Source organism: Phalaenopsis equestris, unplaced genomic scaffold (genome assembly GCF_001263595.1).
Source record: "Phalaenopsis equestris unplaced genomic scaffold, ASM126359v1 Scaffold000025, whole genome shotgun sequence".
In the NCBI taxonomy this organism is placed as follows: domain Eukaryota; kingdom Viridiplantae; phylum Streptophyta; class Magnoliopsida; order Asparagales; family Orchidaceae; genus Phalaenopsis; species Phalaenopsis equestris.
This window is the reverse complement of record NW_018164467.1, coordinates 1,206,537-1,212,560: the sequence shown is the minus strand read 5'-3', so window position 1 is coordinate 1,212,560 and position 6,024 is coordinate 1,206,537.

The following is a 6,024-nucleotide window of genomic DNA, read 5'->3' as shown; positions in this document are numbered from 1 at the left end:
ACCACTCTTGCAGCCCCCGACCACCATCGACCACTGCTCATTGGCTGTTGTCGACCACAATTGGTCATCGACTGCAATTTGCAATGAAACCTCTTGCAGTGTAACACCATACATTGCAGAGAAATGAAACACCAAACAAAGTAATGACCAAACTTGCAGACTAACAAAGCAACACACTTCAAAGGCGGTGTAATAATGCAACCCGTAATAACTACTTACTACCGTTGTACTCAGGAAATTGTGAATTCCTCTAGACTGCTAAAGATCACTTCTTGCAACCCATCACTACGGGCTACATGACTAACTATGACTTACATGACCCACAGCTCATGTAGCTCACAACTCTCTTTTTAGCCTACAAACATTATTATAACTCATTCACCTCCTAACTCCGGCCTTCGTGTTATACAAATGTTGTCACAGCTCATGCAGGTCTCAATCTAGCCTTTGCGTTCTGCAGATAGTAGTACAACTCACAACTATGACCTATGTGACTAACAATGACATACAAAACTCGTAGCTCACACAACTTCCAGCTCATATCTCTGCAGCCTGCAGACATTATTACAACTCTCTACCCTGACCTCTGTGGCCAACTTACGCTTTTGACTCGACCATCTAGGTCCCACATGACTAACAACTATCATAGCTTTAAACTGCGACATCTATGATAAACTGACAGTACAACTACTATCTTTAACATTCATGGTGGACTACAACATCCAAAATGATCGAATGCAGCCTTCAAGTTCGTTACACCTATTATTGTTGAAATACTATTAAACAACAACTTTGTGATTTTATATCCTCTAACTCAGGAAAAGAGTGTATCTGTGTACTCACTATTGCAGAGTTGATTATTGACCAAATTTATAAAAGGAACTCGTTAAATAGTAGATTATGGGGAATGAGTTCAATAAATAAATAAATAAATAAAATGGTATAGAGAACGCTTCCCTTGGGGGCATTTCTTTTAAATATATTTTTTTAATATTTTGCTATAAACAATATTATTATTAATATAGATTAAGTTCCATTATAAATATTATTGTTAAGTATTTTATATATTAACCAAAATATTAAAATTAGTAATTAATTTTTTGCATGAATTAATAAATTGTAATTAATTTTTAATTAATTTAAAAAATTTATTTCAACAAATTCAAACAAAATATGAACTTCATAAAATTTATTTCAAATTTAAATATTTTTCGTAACATAATATTTACAAAAACATGTTATCTTCGTCATCAGGATAAAATAGCATAGGAGCTCGATGTATATTGAGGCATTACTTGCATGGTTCGAGGTCGCAACTGATGCACTTGAGATTTTCTTTATTATCATTGCTTTTATTTGTGTCATTCGTAGTTAGTTTCGTTCATTTCTTTTTTTGTTTTTAAAGGAGTTGTCAGTTTGTTCATCGTCGCATACTTCTCTTTTCTGAATAAGTCTCGCTTTTGAATCATGTGAATGATAAGGAAAAGAAATGCACCCGAAAAGATGGACATATGACAAAGATGACAAATAAGCAAAAGAACATGGAGAGCCTACACGCAATATACCTCACAATGATAGGTCTAGTATGTCCGCCCAGATAAGATTGGGTGGAAGCACTTTGGACCAATATTCGTGAAAAAATACCTACATAGACTACCATTAACCAAAGATTCATGTATTGCATGTTTTAGGGTCTAGAGTGCTTTTAAGAGAAGGTATTCCACTTAGTTAATTATATCTTGATGGGGTTTCCCAAGAATACTCTTAATCCAAAAGAGTTTTGCTTATATTTGTAGTGACTATTAGCACATGACTATCAAAGGATGGTTATTTCGCATGAGAATGCTCTAATGCTTTCAATGCTCCCGCTTAGCTATGGAGTGAAGAGCGAGTCTCTCACGGTCCCCACATGGGTAACAAACTCATCATCATATGGAGCCTGCAAAATAATCGAACCATCCTGATGAGGAATTCTGATACGTCAAAGCACATACGGGCCATAAGGGCAGCATACAAATCGTCGCATCCCAAACGGGAGACAACTCATGGGCAATCAGGGCATCGAAATGATATCAACAAAGGCAAAAAGAGCGACAGGGCTCAACAGAGAGAGTCAAAAGAAAGGATTAATCCCTAGATGGTATAGGTAGTCGGGTTAAGGTACTACAGACTCGCATCCCAAGCTACTTTGACCTTAAGTCTATTTGGTCATGAAGGAAGTCGACCCAACTTGTCCAGAGATCTCCAATCAACAATCCGTAAATTACGTCGTCCATGTGAACCTTAGTAGCCTTAAGGTCAAAGAAACAAAACTCTATCCTATGACTATCAGGTGGAGCTCTAGCAGATGAGACATATACCCGCCAAAGTGGAAAGAATGTCACTGGAAAGAGGAGAAAGTGAAGTTCAGCTACAAAGCTGAAAACACTCCCAACAAAAAGACTTACTCCCCGTTTGGGTCGGAGAGCCATCTAACGACCTAAGCGTACTATAAAACCATCTAAGCAGAAAGACAATGGAAGCAAGAAAGCCAGGCAAGCGTGCAACACGGCTGGGCCATGCCGGTGGAGGATCTAAGCAACACATGCGAAAGGGTTAATAATAGTAATTATGATGCTCCCCTTTTTATTGTACCTATGTGTGGATATATATGACATGACTCCCTACAGAAGTCCATCATAATATATTACCATGAATATCAAAAGCAGGCACACACATGCACACTAAAAAGCACAAAAGTGAGGCATGGTTAGAACACACAAGACGATAAAAGAACAGTAATCAGAGGTGTCGAAAACACCATCTAGCACCCTATCAGTAGCCTAGCACACCGTCTAATAAGAAATGTCATAACCAACATCTAAGTGCATAACAAAAAGTCTGTGGGTGCGTATGACTTTAACGCGGTCCCTACACCAGCTTTGTCCTAAAGAACCAAGAGATCTAAATAGTGTCATCCAAGCTGGATTTTGATAAAAGGGATGGCCTTATATATAGTCTAGTTTGCTACATGCATAATTTTAAAATTATGACAAATGTAATAAGTAGAAAAATATATATTTTATTTTTAAAATAAGGTCCATTAAATGCAGACCCATAACATGTATTGTGATATGAGTTAGATCTCTTGAATCCTTAGCACAGTCATACGTGTGTCAATCCTGATACTTTAACTCACATTGCTCGTTGAGATCAATCTGGGAAGCAATACTCGTTAAGGTATCGTGACCAACATTTGGTCACTCGCCAATCAAGCCTGACTCGCTATCCATACACACACACAAATGCAAATGCAAACAATCATGTGATAGAAGTGGTTATAAGTGTGTCGTGGAGGCAATGACTCAGGGAGGGTGTGTCATAGAGGCAACAATCCAAGGGAACAGTTATGTCTTGGAGGCGATGACCCTGAAGGGTGGGCATGTCGTGGAGGTAGCGACACAAATGAATGTGTGTGTCATGGAGGCTGTGACCTCGAAGGGTGGGCGTGCCATGGAGGTAGTGTCCTAAAGAAATAATGTCTCGCATTATTCTGTCGAAGTACTAATAAAATTGAAAAACTAAATGTATATCCAAAAAATAATTTCTTTGAACAACAGGAAAACCCAAATTCTAAATGGCCTTCATAGGCTTAATGGATCGAACTCACCAGTTGTGCATTAAATGGTTTGAAACCCACCAAATCAATCATACTCATTAGCTTTATATCTGGAAGGGACAAGTTGCAGAGCTCCCGTCGCTCAAAATGATTATGCAATTACCTTCAAAGTGCATCAGCATTCCTACGAGTTTCTTAAAACTAGGATATCTGACTTTAATCTTCAAGCGAGCTCTTCCAGTCAAACTTGTCTACACCGCCTGAGTTCTCGTTTCAAACTCACATGAGATGGTTGGAACTTCCCACCAATCTAGTTGACATCAATTTGGCTACACCACCAATCTCGACGGGCAGTGCTTTGAGGCAGAAGGAAGAGAATTTCAGTATCTCATCATACATATAATCATTTATTGAAAGAATGAAAATCCACACCAACAGTCTTTCGACAATGAATCTGCTCAAGCTCAGTACTAAATAGCCCATAACCTAATTTTATGCTTCATTCTCTAAACCCTGTGAGGGTACATATATTCCTTAGTATATAAATAAGAAGAAAAAAAAGTAAAGAGAAGTACCTTTGTCAATCTTAGACCCTAAAAGAATGTCTCTAAGAATCTCTTAGCCTCTTCCCACTCATTCTTCAGAATATCTCTGGTACGAGACTCCCGTCCCAAAAAAATGTAACATTTAGTTATGCCCAAATTTTTTATTTGGACTCATTTGAGTCTACTTCCAACTCTTAAAGTCTTTGTGATTTTGTCTCATCACAGCGATTGGTCTGTTTACAAGTTTTTTAAGATTAGAATTTGCGTGGTCTTCAATTTAATTGTGGAAGTCATCTAATTTTAATGTATCATATTTCCCACCTTATTAAATGAAACTTCTCGTTAGATTTTTAAATTTTACTTCTTCATAAATCTTCTACACTTGACCAAATTTTGCCACACCATTTATGGACCACCAACTGAGAACCCGTACTCCATCATTGATGTAGTTAACTGCAGCTACATTCACGACGAGCAGAAGTTAAGAAATTTTCCATTTTTTTTCTGTTTTAGGCTTTTCCCAGGTTAGATACCGAGTTTTGAACATTTATGGGGGTTTTGACTTCAACTCCTACTTAGTTTTTATTTTTGAATTTAATTTTATCCTCACCTCTTTATTCTTTAAAAAAAATGAAGGGGCAATAGACCATCCAAACTTATCATTTACAAATCAACCTTCCTATTTTATCTATTTTTTAAATTCTCACTAAATATTAAAACTCATGAGAAAATTATGACTTATATTTTTCAGTTTTATGAAATTCTCAATAGTTTTCACTTATTATCAGACATAAATCTCAGGATATGATATGTATCTCGATATATTTTTCTGAAAAGAAATATTTAAGCTTGATAAAAAGTTATCAAAAAGTCCGATTTCAACAAACTTATAGTCAAATTGGTCGGCTCTTTGAGACGGATCTAGTAATCCTAAAATTGGTCCGATTTGAATCAAATCAAATCCCGATCAAGCCATTAAATTATTTTTTAAAGTTTGCGGACATATTTGAAAAGTCAAACATATGTTTAAGCTAGCGAGCTTATAGTCGAATCGAGCGTCTCAGTGAGACGAATCCAATGAGCCTATGAGCACTCAATTCTTACATTATTAAAACACTCAAATGTCTATGAAACTTAATCTGATCGAAGGAACCTCTTTCGGTCAATCAGATTCATTTTATCAAAGTGATTCATATTCTTTCATTAGTTGTAACAGGAACTTTATAAATAAAACTTCACTCCTCTCATGAGAAAAAAATAAAAGCTTGAGCCTTGAGAAAAAAATTGATATTTTGAGAAGGAGCCGAAGTTCATCACCGACCACCACCTGCAAGCCCCCATCTTTTTCCGACAACAAATTTATTCATATCTCAACTAATTTATCACGACATGTGCAAATACATGAATTCAGTAATTAAAAAAAATCATCTGAATAATTAATAAATATTAGTACTTCCTATCATTTTAACCTAATTATCCTAAAAATAAATTCTAAGAAACTGTACTTTTTACTCCCTTGTTTTTCTATCGAACTCAAGCAGTCCACTCTTTAGTAATCTCGAACATGGCGTGCAGCAGAAGCCATCATGATTTAAAGGATATTCGAAAGTATTTTCTTTCGAATTTTGCAGTCAAAATACTAAACTCGGTTCTGAGTTTTGCGTCTTTCTGATTTCACACGTCCTTGCTATGGAAAAACATCAACTTCCACTTAAATTAAAGGAGAAAATAACTTCGAAACCAAAATTACAGTTCCCATCGTCACAAATCTTCGCCCTTTTACCGTTAAATTTCTTTTAAGTTGTCATAATTATTTTAAAAAAAGATGGCATTTTTGCCGCACGAAAGGTCGTTAAGAAGGCACCACAAGAGAGGGAAAGA